The sequence below is a fragment of the Dermacentor silvarum genome, chromosome 2 (genome assembly GCF_013339745.2).
Source record: "Dermacentor silvarum isolate Dsil-2018 chromosome 2, BIME_Dsil_1.4, whole genome shotgun sequence".
Lineage (NCBI taxonomy): Eukaryota > Metazoa > Arthropoda > Arachnida > Ixodida > Ixodidae > Dermacentor > Dermacentor silvarum.
In genome coordinates this window covers 154,404,693-154,419,314 of record NC_051155.1, presented here as the reverse complement: position 1 = coordinate 154,419,314, position 14,622 = coordinate 154,404,693, and the positions used below count along the sequence as shown (strand labels likewise).

The 14,622-nt window shown below is 47.3% G+C and overlaps 1 protein-coding gene across 3 annotated transcripts in view; it reads right to left on the bottom strand.

The window, feature by feature from the left end:
• The window catches only part of LOC119441935 (transmembrane protein 198), a 149,205-nt gene extending 134,793 nt beyond the window's left edge, over positions 1–14,412 (bottom strand). For 2 of the 3 annotated variants that reach the window (XM_037706605.2, XM_037706604.2), the window contains exon 1: positions 14,253–14,410. The gene's annotated coding sequence lies outside the window, so the exon portion shown is untranslated. Of the gene's footprint in view, positions 1–14,252 lie in introns of all 3 variants that reach the window. The other variant, XM_049661754.1, reaches the window with a different exon arrangement.
• Between the last annotated feature and the right edge of the window lie 210 nt (positions 14,413–14,622).

The following is a 14,622-nucleotide window of genomic DNA, read 5'->3' as shown; positions in this document are numbered from 1 at the left end:
GTGATCTCCAATTACCCCTGTGTTGCGCTAGCTGATTCAAACTTGCGCCTGCAAATTTCCTAACTTCATCACCCCATCTAGTTTTCTGACGTCCGCGACTGCGCTTGCCTTCTCTTGGTATCCATTCTGTAACCCTAATGGTCCGCCGGTTATCATTAGAGTTACAGAATGGATACCAAGAGAAGGGCAATGGCAATGTAAAGACCAGTAAATGTCAGGATTCAGAGAGGTCGCAACAAAAAGCGATAACGTTGTAAATATATACGACCAATTAGGACATCGCAAACGCGCTTACAGACGCCAGGGCCCGTGGCTGTCGTAGTTATGTTTTCGGCGTCCTGTATATACTCTTCAATGCTTTGGGAACGTGTTAAGACTTGCTTAATGAATGTGCACTCGAACAGCGCCGATTACATGCCGCGCATAATTACAGCAATAACTGCTATATCTTTTCACGTGAGGGTATACACATCGGCGTTAAATGGCTGCTGGTGATTACGAGGTTATATATAGGTTAAATTACTGCCAATAAAAGCTGCGCTAACGAACTACAGAACTGCGCGCCCTTGTGTATAACGTGATTTGCGTAAGCGCTAAATAGCTCGTTCCATGCTCCCAGGCAATTGCCAGTTCATTTTTTTTTTCTTTTTTTGCTGATTCAGCAGATAGCCCCATTCCCAGGGCGCGTGCACCTGAATCGCGTAAAACAACGCAGCCTAAATCGTTCCCGCACGAATTACAACAAATCAAACTTGCAACACTGCATGCACACATGTGTATACACATATAGTGCCATTGTTATGTTATGCACGGTCAATGACGTCACTATAGTCTAGACACATCACGTATGTTATAGGAACAATAATGGTATACAGGTGTCGTGCGCTAAACGAAAAACGAACAAGAAATAAAACATACATAGAGAAATACGTATACAGATAAATAAGAGAGAGATACATTCGGAGGGAGAAAAGTGCTAAGCGTGCAAGTGTGTAGATAACTCCGGGCAGCTCACAAAAACCCCGATGGGACACATTTATCTACTTGTGTATTGGAAAGATACCACGACATTAATTTTCAGGCTGCGTGTGCATCAGAGAAGTGTGACCAGCAGAGGCCGCGCACGGCCGTTTTATCGGCACTCGCCTGTTTCGCGTCAGCTCGTGGTCTCACTCGCGAGAAGGGAAAAAAAAAAAATTAACAGAGTAAAAGAACTGAAATAAGCGAGACGAAAGAAATACGACCAGGGAAGAGCGTAAAACCTCGCTTTCACTCGCAACCGAAACCCATATGAAAGGCAGCACTCGTCGACAGGAGACAAATGGGACGACGGCGCGCCTCATCCCGCCTCCGATCAGGAGCGGGCAGGGAAACGAAAGGGTGCCGTCAACGGCAATGCGGCCTTCGCTGACGAGCAGCTATAGGCCCCGACGGACAGAGACGAGCCAAATAAGGGAGAGGCGGCATATGCAAGTCTTTTTTTTCGAAAGGGAGACGAAGGCTCCGTTCCGCATCGCACGCGCATCCCAGTGTACGCATCGCGCAGCTCTTGGGAGGATGCTGCCGCTCAGCTGACCGCGGGCGCGCCATTCCGTCAGATCGATCGACGGCTCCCAAGATGGCGGCCGCCGTCTGAGGAGCAGCGGGAGCAGCGCGGCATCGCGCGTCGGAGTCAAAAGAAAAGGCAAGCAGGCAAACACGAGAGGTAGCACGGCTATAGGTGAGGCCTCGCGCGCGTGCGTGCGACACGCAGTTACGAAGGGGGGTTGGACACGGGAAGCCGCAAGCGAGGAAGCCACCGAGCAGGTCGATGGTTGCAGCCTCCGCTCGAAACGCGAAAGAAAAAAGCGGGAACGAGGGAGAGAGATGGAGGGGACGAGTCGTGTCGTCTACACAGCCCTCCGGCGGTCTACGGAGGAACAGGCAAGGCTTGTATATACGTTGCCGCTGCGCGAATCGGGGTCAACCAGACTGATGCCGATGGAAGAGCGAAAAAAAAAAAAAAGAAAAAAAGCCCGGGCAGCCGCTTTTTCGAAAAACCCGGAGGCACAGAAAAAAAAAAAAAAAAAAAAAAACGCGGCTTACAAAAAGAAAACCAGCGCGCGGTGAATGATAAACTGCATCAACCGCGCGCGCCAGCCAAACTATATCGCAGAGACATCAGAGTGAGCGGCCCTAGCTATAGCTGTATACAGCTTTCGCCGATCGCACTGCGTAGACACGTGTGGCCGAGATTTCCCGCAAATCAGACAGTGCGAAAGCGCACAAAGCCGCCCGAGGGCAACACAATAAATAGGGGCACGGGCGGAGGACGTTCAACCGGCTATTATACCGACACTGCAACACCGTTCAGTATAGTTATGTGCCACAGGCATGCTGCCTTACTTACGTAACGGGGATTCACGACTGCAGGTAGACGGAAAACGCGAGATCATTTGTCTTCCAAGCATTTCGGCGCAGTGCGCATGAGGAATACGTGTGGGCGCTTCAACGGAAGTTGGCGTGGCCTGCATATCATCATCATCAGCCTATATTTGTGTGCACTGCAGGACGAAGGCCTCTCCCTGCGATCTCCAATTACCCTACATGTCTTGCACTAGCTAATTCCAACTTGCGCCTGCGAATTTCTTAACTTCATCACCTGCATATAACCTATAGCAATGCGCAAACACAGTTCCACATCAAGGAAAATTAGAACAGCTAGTTTATCTTCATTTCTGGCCAAGGAGAACGCGTTTGTACCAAAAAAAAAAAAAAAGTTATCCGAGTAAGGACTCAACCAGCAACACTCCCCCACATGCTATGGGAGTGCAAACATCACTACCCAGACCTAATTAATCCCGTGACCCTCTCGTCGAGATGGCACGCCGCCCTGCGCAGCTCCCATCTCGACGACCAACTCTGGGCACGGCCGGACTGGACTACGCGTGCAGTCCAGTCCGCGACCGTGCTCTGGGCTGCAGGCCTACGAAGCGGCAAAGAGGCAAGACCTCGACGTCCCATCGTGGGAGGCCTAGGCCCAGCCGACTTAACTGCTGGTTCTCAATAAAGTGCTCTCTCTCTCTCTCTCTCTCTCTGAGTAAGGACTTAATCAGTATATTAATCCATTAATTATTTAACTAATCATTAGTAATTGGTCTTCTGAACTTTCCATAACTGAAGCATCGCTTCCAGCGCATCAAAAACACCACTAGAGGATATGAGTTAAGGTTCCCGTGCTTAAATCAGAACATTGAGCTATAAAATCCAGCGTAACATGAATGATACGTCGAGCATTACAGGTATATATATGAAACCGACCGCCCCCAACAACCCTGCGGAGCAGATGGGCCAGAAAACAGCCTGAAGTGCTTGCGATATAGGTAAAATTCCCACGCACACTGCATGTATGATGTCTTAACACTGAGTGCATATTCCGCTTTTCGCAGTCGTGCCTGCAGGTGACGGGCGCGATATATATAGAAGATGCAGCCACACCGCCCTAAGCGTTTCCTCGCTTCAATAAATCCGTCAACAGCGCCCCGCCGAAAAGGCTCGCAAACGATCGCCGCCTTTTCACGACGCGGATCATCCGTTCCATTCACTTAGCTCCAGGGCACGCCGCAGCCCTCTCCGAGGCCGTTGCAGGAGTAGGCGCGGTGCACAAACATATCACGGGAGAAAAAAAGAAATAATAAAAGTAAATATACACAGAGTGCGGCTGGGATATACACGGCACGGGGCAAAAAGCAATACTCCGCGCAACAACGCTTGTCACTTGGTGCAGGCTCTGCAGCTGGGCAAGTTGCCAAGGCGAGAAGACAGAGCGCGTACAAATGAGGCCGACGCCGGCGCCAAGGGTTTTGAGAAGCGGAAGAGAGGCTCCCTTCTTGTTTGCCCGTTCGTCCTCGAGTATAGGTTATATACGCCGCACAAGACACAGAAACACACACACACACACCTCGACGCAACCTCGAAGCAGCACCTGGTATGGTGGTGGTGGTGGTGAGCCCCTTTCACACCGCCCAACCGAGAGAGGCCAAAAAGACGATGATGACAACGCGACGTGTACGGCGGAGCGTGGCGGTAGTGGGGAAAAAAAAAGGTCATTCACCTCCTCCTAGCCGCTCCCCCTACCACCAACGAAAGCTTATCCAGCGAGCCTCTGCTTCTGCTCTGCGGACGCCGCCCGATTCAGCCAACAACCAACGCTCGCGTGCTGCATGCTGCCCTGGGCGGGGAGCCGTGCTTGGCGCCGTCCGACTTTGATGTCACCTCCAAGACAGTGCCGACGATGCCAACTATCTGGGCGCAACAAACTGATCTACTTTCTTTTTTTTGTTTTTCGTTTCTTTTTAACCCTCCTGCCACCTGAACGGGAGCGCCGGTGCGGAAAGATCTATATATATATATATATATATATATATATATATATAAAGGGAAATAAAACGTGTTTACGATATCTATCCGTTTCCTTCCCTGAGCCAAACTCAATCTATTTTTCGCAGAGTCGCTGTCGTCTTTAAAAGTGCAATTAAAACAGGTGTATAATGCCTTTTTTTTTTTTTTTTCAGATTTAAGCATGTGGAACTTGCGCCTCATCTGCGAAACCAAACAATTCTTAGGACTAAGTCTGCAGTTCCGTTTTTTTTTCTTTTTTTTTTTATCATGGATGCTACACTATCGCACCATTTGCGGCGTTTGCCTCGTCAGAATCAGCACGACCGCACGTATTTCGTTCGCGTTGTAGCCCGCTTTCATTTTTACATTTTCCTCGCCTGCATGTGTTCCTCGTATTACACTCGAGTCCGCATATGCGAAAGCCGATACTTCCATCGTAAATTTAGCGACAAAGCACACAACGCTAGGGAAAACATTTTTTTTTACGACCAATAATGGGAATCACCAAACAACGAATGAAAAGCTGGACAGTTTCTCTTTTTCATTTCCCTATTTAAGAGACTTCCTAAATATAACACCACAAACACCACAAGGGACAGGATTATGCATGATCTGATATTGCGCACAGAAGGTATAGGGATATCCCTCTTGCTAGCTATCCTTAGTAAACTTTCACGCATATATACTATAGCTGCTAAACTGCACTAGAAGTCGGCTTTGCCACAGGTGCCTATTTAGTCAGCTCCTGCCGAGGATTCTCGGTGTTTGGCTTCAGAATAGACATGACGACGTTGTCATCGCTCTATGGAGGTACCTTAAGAGACTAATTGGCGCATTCGTATCGTATTCCCAGGGCTGCAGTTCCAATAATGGCCGTGTCATCGAACCGCTCAATACGATCCCGCGGGCGCCAGCAAAGTCCGGGAGGGATTCCCGGACACTCAAGTTACTGCGTCCGAACATATACAATAAAGTGACCTTGCTATGACCTCGATGGCCAATCAACCTTCTTCAACGCAAATGCCGAAACGGCAACCTGATCTTCTTCTTCGTACTAATCAAGTTCACCGGTGGAAAAGTGTCTCCAGTTACACGTGCCCGCATGCCGCTGCTCCCGCTCTATAACTCCCGCTCCCGCTCCTGCTCCCGCTCCATCTTATAGATGGAGGGATGGAATTTCCCATTCCCTCCAACGATGATTCGATGTTTGTTGCTGCGTGGAAGTATAACCTTCGATGGTATTCATTCCGTTACTCTAGCGGACCGCCATTTCCTTGTCCATGCATACTTCCTAAGTTCATGCCTTCGTAACTATGTAGTTCAACCCAAATTGCAAATCGCGTGGACGTGACGGAACTCCTATATCATCTCCCTTTCGTTCACACGTGATTTTTTTTTTCACTTTCTTTCCGACGTTTTATTATTCTTTTCGATATGAGGCGGATATACTATGTCGCATCACCAGTTTGTACATTTGCGAACCTTGATGGAGGTGATGCACGCTAGACTAAGATCTCTACCAGCACACGTTTTCAAATTTCGGGGCGTTAGCAATTTCGATAAATTGGTTTACCCTGCTTCCGCCCCCGCAAGTTTTGACTGAACGACAAATCGCAAATGTTTGCGCATCACAAGTAGGGAGTAGCAGCAGCGGTGCCAATACGTCTCGCCCTATTGCACTGCCATATTTTCCAGTTGATAACCCACCTTGTTAGCAGGAGACGATGTCCAAGAAAAAAAAAAAGAAAAAACAAAGAAAAACTCGCCGGATCAACCGAGTCACGTTTATCGTAAACCACGAAAATCAAATCAGAAGCGCCGCAGAGTCGCGATATCTCTGTAGATATCGGTGCAGAGCCGAACGAGGCCGCCGTTATCGTCGTTAACCATGCAGCTATATAGAATCTCCACCCCGCTGTCCCGGGGCTTTCGATGAATAGAAATACCGCGGGTCTTTACGCTAGGCTAGTCAACCATCGCTCGCCCGCAAGGCTGCAACGGAGGCGTTACTATACTGCCGTACACGAAAGACGGTAAAGCCTACAACAACAACACAACAGCCTTCGCGCGGCTACGCTGAGGTCCCTTATTCTAAAGGGCAGAAAAAGCTGGAGCACACAGAACGGCTTTCACGGGAGCAAATTTCGAGTCTCCCACTGCCTATCTAAACAGTCGGCTCACCGTGCACGCTAACACGCAAGGCATGGTCGCTGCGCGCTTCCACACGCTGCAGAGCCAGCCCGCACCACAAGGCAGCTACCCTCTATCTGGCCAATTCCGTGCAGTGAAGAGGAAGTTGCCAATCGCGTCAGCCAATGAGAAAAGAACGAGAGAGAGAGAGAGAAGAAAAAAAAAGAAAGGGGGGGGGGGGGCGGCCTCCTCCATTGTCCGCCTCTAAGCGACGCCGACTGAATGAGAGCATCACGCCAGGATTAGTAGCGCACAATGGGCGATACCTACTGCCTTCCCCTGGAACACGCAGCCGGCTGTCGTTACGAATGGTTGACACGAGCCCTAGCCTTAGCTTCACTGCACGGAACTTGGGGGACGGGGTTCTCATAAAGGCACGCATATACAGAACTATAGCGTGAACGCGCAGCTCACTCTGAAGCCGGCTCCATTTATTCATCGTATTTTTTTTTTTTTTTTTCACTTTCTCGTTTAAACCGCATCCCCGCGTGAAGACAAGGACAACAACGCCGGCCCTTTCAAGTTGCAATGCAGGCTGTGCAAGCGCGCGCACACGCTATAGCTGGCGGCGGCAGCAGCAGCGGCTTCATCACCGCGCGTATATAGCCTCCTCGTTGACGCGTCGATGAGGAAAAACAAACTGGGCGGAGAAGACCGATGCGCCACTTCTTCGACCGAAGAGAAGGAGATCCGCTGTCTACGAACACGCGGCGCCGGTCGTGCTGTTTCTCTATACGCGTCATCAGGCGCGCACGCCGTGAACGAGCAATAGAGGAGTTATGTCACACGACACACACACACCGGGTCTCCCTTCTTGCCGCCATTTCCAAGAAATGTCCTCCTTTTTTTCTGCAGCTTCAGACGAATGCCGTGAACGAACGCGTTTAACGCTCGGCGCACGAAGCGTTGACTCGGCCACCCGAAGGAGAGCATGCGAAGCACGCGATCGAGAACTGAGAGGCTGTGCGAACCGTAAGCGCGCTGACGGTCAGCAAATGAGTCACTTCGGGAACAAGAAAGAGGACGCGCGATAAAGGCGCTTGCGCAAAGTATCTTACACACGCGAGATGAGTGCCTGCGGTATGCACTGTGAATCACCTATTCCGTTTAATTCTTATACTCTTGCGTGTCAACTCCCAGAGCAGTATACTGCAAGGAAGTCGCGGGTAAATATGCGAGTGGAGTGCGATGGTGGAATCTCCTATACGTCACGAATACCAATATGTGTATATACAGTAGACTACATGCGCTGTGTAAAAATGTTTAGCAGTTAGCGCTACATCAATTTTTTTTTTTTTTCTCCACTTTTCCGCGACTCGCACCGCCAAACCAAGTGGCTGAAGAGAGGGTGTCGAGAAGGAGGGATGGAGTGACAAGGCATAACCAAGTCGGCGGAACAGTTTAACATATACTGCGCATCACAGCTAGGGCGGTTCGGGCGCGCCTCGAAAAAAAAAAAAAAAAAAGAGGAGAGAGAGAGAGAGAGAGAGAGAGAGCTATACATGCATGAACTGGGCAGCGAGGTATGGTCGTCCTTGAAAAAGGTGACAATAGAAAGCTATCAAGAATGGCATGGCTAAACGAATGGATGAATTGTGATGAAGTGCGCATGGACAACGGCCAACCAAATCGTCGGTTCAATGCCTGCAGTGCAGCCACCGAGCAAGCCGGATGGCTGGCCAGTGCGAGCCGCTCGGGCTTCCAGCTGTTCCTGCTCTGCGTCGCTTGACTGCTCGCTTACGCTACCTGCTCAACTGTTGAACGACACCCCTTTACAGAATGAATGAATAAATGAATGTTTTACTCAGTTTAAATATATATCCAACTTCATTTAGCATTTCTCTCCCCCCCCCCCTCCTTTCTGGGGTTTTACGTGCCAAACCAGTTGTGATTATGAGGCACGCCGCAGTGGAAATGCTCCGGATTAATTTTGACCACCTGGGGTTCTTTAACGTGCACTACAACGCAAGCACACGGGCGTTTTTGCATTTTGCCTCCATCGAAATGCGGTCGCCGCGGCCGGGATTCGATCCCGCGACCTCGTGCTCAGCAGCGCAACACCTTAGCTAACTGAGCCACCGCGGCGAGTATTCATTTAGCATTTCACCTACTCAAACATTTCACTAACTCAAGCAGATGTTTTGTAGTAAAAGTCCTAGATTGGATAAAAAAGAAAGAAGAAAACGATAAGGACCAGGTTCAAGAAATGTAGTCGACGGAGGCCACGGCTGATATGGCAAACCAAAGATGTGGCTAACTCAGGATTATTTTGTATGTATCATTAGAGGTAAGTCGCAACACGCTGATGGAGTAAAGTAACGGGAACCCATTTGCGTCACACATTCTCACAATCTTACGCCGACTCATTCTAAGGGAGGTGCCCGCCGGCACTTCATGATGCCCGATTGAATTGAAGAAAAAAAAATAATAAAAAAATCAGCAGGGCGTAAAACGGGAAGTCAGCCCTTCAATGCCATCGTAACGTACTGCGTCTACAGATCCTTTGGCGAGGAAAATATTCTTTAGTTTGTCTTAGTCACGGCTGATGTGATTAACAACAAAATCAATCAACGCACGTTTTCCTCGCGAAATGTTTCGGCCCTCTACAGCAAGCGCATGCGAGTTTCTTTCGCTTTTTTACAACAGTACAACGTTCCTGAGCGGGACAGCTGTACCGAAGCTGTGAGGCAGTCACGCACGGCGATACAGTATTTTATAGGGGAAGTGCACGTCCACCGCTGGCGATGAGTTGCGAGACGCCTGAAAAGAAGCGCGTAGCGGGCACGAAGATGGCTGCCCCACGTTATACTGTTATATAACTTCGCGTCATCATGCCCACAATGCAGGGAACGTGCCCGTCGTAGGAAAAGAAATGAGCGTCGTTCAAGATCTATAGGAAAAGAAAAACGAAAATAAAGGAAATACCCGGATGAGAACTTGCTGTTACTTATATTGCGGGGCACTTCTATGGGTTTTGCAAGTATGCGCTATTTCAGTTAGATCTCTATTGACAGATGTTAGTAGGGCTAGTGAGTTGCACGTAATGTAGAAGCAGCGTAAAACACGAATCACTGTGCTGACGTTACAACAGGGACATATGTAAAATATTTCGCCATTAAATCAATAACTAACCAACCAACCAAACAACCAACTAAGTAATTAATTAACCTATGTAAAAACAACGCTAAGCGCGAAGAAAATACGACAGTCAGTGCGCTTATTAGCTTACTGACGGCCGTATTTTGTTTCGTGCTCAGCGCTGCTCTTTCATGAGGTACCTGTTGCCCGAAAAGAAATGCTTAAAACTCTGAGAGCGATAAGTGGATGCAGTACTGACCCTCGTACTGTGGCTGAATACATCCTCATTATAATAGAAAAATTTGCCGAACGTTCATGGTATGGCTGCAGCACTACTGAGACGAAGACAGAAGGAAGTACAGGAACGGGCCATGCGATACCGTCTCCCGCATATGCAAATCATAATTCACGCCACACTGCTATGAAGCCTATAGATTCACAAAGCAACTGCTTTTTTTTTTTTTTTTCGTGTGAAATAAATGTCAGATGCATAAGCTATTTCGTTAGCATGTCTTCATATAGGCGTTGCTTTCTTCGACAAATGTTTTTATGCCCCCCCCCCCCCTTTTTTTTTTTTTTTTTTTTTTTCTTTGAGCGCAGCTCTCAATGCCCGTTCCTGGGTTGAACGTGGCCGTCCCTCGACGTAACCGCGCGTTCGTCGTCGTCGTCTTCCACAGCTGGCTCTGATGCCGCTCATCGTACCAGCGTTCCCATACCGCCCCTCCCTCTGCGAAGGCACTGACGGCACTGGCCCACTGCCAGTCGGTGCGGTGATTTCAGTCTCAAATTCTTTGCCTCAATATATCGCGAGATGAAAACAAGTATGCAGCTGCGCTCAAATTTCTTATTAGGGAGCATATAGTAATCGTGGGACATTTTTTTTTTTCGCATCAAACGACAGTCGATTCTGCATATGCAAGTTGTTGTTCATTATGATTTATTGGCATCCTCCAAGTGATGAGAAAGCTCTACGCAGTTCAACAATACTCAGAGAGAGAGAGAGAGAGAGTGGGAGAGAGGCAGGAAGGAGAGGGGAATGACTCATAAACAAGCAGGGATAAATAAGTACAGTGCCCAGTATATGAAACAATAAATGTCACGATCAAGCTCCTTTAAAGACGGGCTTTGTAATGTCGCAGTATAGTGGTATTTAATACAGGAGACTCGGGTTACTGCGGAAAGGTCTTGATGCTTTCAAGTGCCACCGAGTCGCGTTCAGCTCCTCGTAACACCATAAACAAGATGACCGCCAGTAAAACCTATGAAGCGAGAATACATTTGCCCGTACACTAAGCTGCGGAATTCAATTTATCCGCTCTATGCAAGGCCGACGACGTTCTCATTGATCTTTACATTACGCCTGCCTACCCGCGAAACTCTGGGAAGGTAGGTGGGATTCCACAAGTAAGTTACATATTCCACAAGGCCAGAAAGCTCGGGAACCTCTGAGCTCTAGTTTAAGTGCGTCGCTTTTTTTTTTTTTTTTTTTTTTTACAGCGAAGATAATGCGACTAGGAACGCCGAAAAACGTTACATGCCCGTTCTCACGGTATGCTGACAAGAAAAAAAAAAAATGAAAACAAGAAAGAAAGAACACGTCACTTAAGAAGTTTATATATGCATAATATATTTTCAAAAAATGTGGGGAGCATCAAGGTCGATATGCCGGCAAATTTTGAAGTGTGTGCGTTAAATAAGATAGGTTAAACGAAAATTGCTAAACCCTCGCTTCAGTCCCAATTAAACGCCTACTGAGTTTCCCCTTTTCCAAGAGAGGGCCAAAAAACAGCAGAGGTTTCATACTTAGAGGAAACAGGGGTCACTCTGTAGGTGACGTGCATATAAAGTGTGTAGGCGAATTATGTGCTTTGAACATTACTGAACATTTGCCTTCACCAAATTTTCTTGCTTTATACGAGGCTTGTATATATATAGACGGTTTTCCAGGTCTCTTCGGTGATAAATGCGAAATTGTGTCTGGATTAATTACTGCCTTTGCAAAACTTTCTCTAAAAGTGCTCAAAAGCGTTATATGCGGGCTGGGTTTCAGACGGGTCAATCGTATACGGGCAACTTTTTTAAAATATGTGTTTTAATTGCAGGCAACTGAAATTCTAATTGCAACTGGTCGAAAGAAGCCGATACTTTCGCTGGAAATTGAGTTCCGATTCTTCAAGGTCGCACAGGTCTGCTGTCTGTCTTGTTTCTTTTTGTGTGTGTCCCTGCTTCTACCTCATTTTAGCTGCACCAATTTTTTTTTTTTAAATTGCCTGTGGCAGATAGCACAATTATGATCTTTGATCTAAACTACTCGATGAGGCGGCCATTACTTCCACCGAGAAATCAAAATGCCTAATTGAATAATTCACATAATTATGATAACTTTTTAAATAATTATTTTACGGCACATCTTTCTATCTACGAATTATAGCCGCTGGGTTCGCAAGGCGTATCCACAAATTCTCAGGACTGAACACGTTTCGAGATACCAATTTTCAAGGTGTCCGACGAAATGCATTGACGTTCCAGTTACTTTTGTGCTGCAATGCATAAAACAGCGTTTTCCTCAAAACGTTAACTGGAACGCCCATGCATTTCGTTGGACACTTAGAAAATTAAAAACTCGAAACTGGTTCAGTCCTGAGAATTCGTTCCAAGTGGATATGCCTTGCGAACTCAGCGGCTATAATTCTTCGATTGAAATATGTGCCGTAAATTAATTAATCAATAAACTTAATTAGCGTAATTATGTTAATTATTCAATCAGGCGTTCTGATTTCTCGTGCAAGTATAATGGTTGCCTCATAGAGTAGTTTAGATCAATGATTATGATTGTGCTATCTGCCACAGGCAATTTTTAAAAATTTGGTGCAGCTAAATTGAAACACCCTGTATAGAGTATAGCAGAAGTTGATTCATACTAGAGGGGGTAGCAAACAGCAGAAACTAATCCTTCCTTGCTACAGTCCCTGCTTTCCTTACTACTGTAACTCTCGCTCTCTCAGTGTACGTAAAATTGCAGGAATAAACACTACACGCACACGAGTTACGTGGACGTCCGTCCTATCTGCGCGCTGGTTCTTGTTTAATGTCCGCGCTCAGCTCCCACGATAAAGCTTTATTGTATCTTATTTTTATTGCAGGAGTACTTACCAAGAGTTCCGCACGGCGAGTGTTATCTTGGGCAAGTATGCGTATCTATACAGAGCGCTTGTTACGTAACGTCGCAGTCGCGCATTTTGTAACTCACGTAGTACGTTGTTCGACCGTGTCCCCGGCACTACCGCCCTCTTAAACCAAAACCGGAATTATGAACGGCATAACCACCGCAAAAGATAACTCTAAAACAGCACACAAGTTTATCGCAGGGGACATCAAGCAAAAATGATAGCGCTAGCGGGGACGGAAAACAGACGGCGGTCGCCCGCTCACAACTTGCGTGTCGCGTACGACAGCAACGCGAATTGTCACTCGTAAATGCCGACTTAAATACTTGGAATATTATCTAAAGATCAAGACAAACAAGTCACGAGGTAATATTAACCTGCTGACACGGAACAATCAAAAGCTTAATCTAACGTTCGCAAACAAGCAGAACAGAAAAAGAGCGCACTCGGCGTTTTGCACGAAACATGCTCAACCGTAAAGTCTGCACCAGTGGATGACATTTGTTGGCAAGCATTATGGCGACAGATATCAATAAGGAATACCAGACACATGAATTCAATGTCATGGTCTATTAAAATAGAAGCAATGTGGACCGACCGGGTTGCAAAAGTTCTTATTCACAAAGTCTTCGTTTGTTTTGATTGCGCACACAGTACCAAACGAATCAAACCAATTCGCCTAAAACCCACAAAGATGCGAAGACGTTCGTGTAGAACATATAAACGACGAAGTACACTGATGCACATACAGGAACAATGGAACCCGCTGCCAAATCACTGCTGATAGGAACGAACATTTATATGCACACGCCCTGGTCTGCCTACAGATAAACCACGACCACCAAGTTTACCGAGAGAGAATTTGTTGTCCAAGACGACTAAATGAAAGCCATTAAACTGTGACTCTCAATGTGGACTGCGCACGCCTGACACCGCGAAGTCGCGAACAACACGCGAAGCTATCTCGGGGCTCCTAATTCAGCATTTGTTATCCCAGAAAACACCACCTTGTGGGTCTGACGGGGAAGGAAGCTAGACCGCCACAATAATAGTAAGTTGTATTTAGTCAATATTCGTCGGATGGGGAGGTCGCTAATATACATCGAACAGCTTCGAAAAGCTACCACCGGCCCAACGCGTAACACAGTAGCACGAGCATAACGGTACTTTACCGACTGCTCACTTGCGCAGCGCGATAGCAGTACAAGTCAGGTGAAACTACAGTTACTATTCTGCAATTGCCGATGTCGGCACTAGAGTGGTATTACGTACACTGCTCAACATAGTCGAGAGCAAACGGAAGCAGTGGAGGCCTTTGGAGGCCGCACATCTCATGCGCAGTGCCGCAAGAGCAAGTGGATCAATGAGACCGCCAGCCGTAGGCAGCGGCGTGACAGGCAGGGAAAAGAAGAGCTGAATATGTTTGAGTGCGTTTACCTAAGTGTTTTGGTATCACAATGTAGCTGAAGAGGGCTCCCACGGCAGCGCTTGCATATGTGGTCGGCGAAACACACGGAAGAGAACTTCACCACATGATACACACGATCAAGAAGTAACGAACCACCGACTGCAGCGGCTGGCAACCAAACGTAAAAACTCGCAATAGCAGACGAAGAAAAAAATTGTGACGCTAGCGACACCGCTGGTTCTGAACGTAACTATGTATAGCTTAAAACTATTTCTTGTTGCTGAATGTAAAACAATACATTTTTTTTACTAAATAAACTACCAAAAGACCTTGTGTTAACTTTTTATTATGATGAAGTTAGTTTTTTGTCAAGTACGTAAAGTCTCACGCGCTAGGTGT